The sequence below is a fragment of the Heterodontus francisci genome, chromosome 36 (assembly GCF_036365525.1).
Source record: "Heterodontus francisci isolate sHetFra1 chromosome 36, sHetFra1.hap1, whole genome shotgun sequence".
Taxonomy (NCBI): Eukaryota; Metazoa; Chordata; class Chondrichthyes; order Heterodontiformes; family Heterodontidae; genus Heterodontus; species Heterodontus francisci.
In genome coordinates, this window is record NC_090406.1 from 17030299 (window position 1) to 17031020 (window position 722).

General features: G+C 44.5%; 1 non-coding gene across 1 annotated transcript; it reads right to left on the reverse strand.

Annotated features, from left to right (window-relative positions):
- Positions 1–392: 392 nt before the first annotated feature.
- trnat-ugu (transfer RNA threonine (anticodon UGU)) lies at positions 393–464 on the reverse strand. The gene has a single exon. It is a non-coding gene; the product is annotated as a tRNA-Thr (tRNA).
- Between the last annotated feature and the right edge of the window lie 258 nt (positions 465–722).

The following is a 722-nucleotide window of genomic DNA, read 5'->3' on the forward strand; positions in this document are numbered from 1 at the left end:
CTGGAGCTGTGAGGTTGCGGTGCTAACCACTGCGCCACTGTGCCGCCCAAAATGAAAATGGGCTCGTCTGGGAGTTGAACCCAGGACTTCTCACATATTAACCAATTGTATAATCCAAAGCTAGAATCATACCCCTAAACCAACAAGCCATTTACTAAATACCCAGCATATGCACAGTAATAAGGTTCAGTGCTTGGACCTCAGTTATTTTCACTCTATCAATGGCAGAGAAGGCTCAAGGGACCATGTGGCTACTCCTCATGTTCTTCCCAGTGTCCAGGATGAAGTGCAATATGACACTGATTTCCAGATGGCCAAAACAATCAGGGGAAAACAAATACAATAAACATCTTTTCTGGAAACATCACATTTAAAGTGAGAAACTAATCATAAGGCACAGACAGGGATTGAACCCATGATCTTCAGTTTACAAGACTGACACCTTACCACTTGGCCACCATGCCTTTTGTTGAACCAAAACAAGAAATGCTGGAATCACTCAGCAGGTCTGGCAGCATCTGTGGAAAGAGAAGCAGAGTCAACGTTTCGGGTCAGTGACCCTTCTTCGGAACGCCTTTTGTTGAGTTGGGAACTATGCATGCAGAGAGCATAGGTTGGAGATATGACTACAATGTTGTAGATTCAATTGTCTGATCTGCATTCTCTAGAAGCACAGGATTGCAAAACCTCTCCTTAGGGCTCTTTGACTTCAGGTGCCAGTC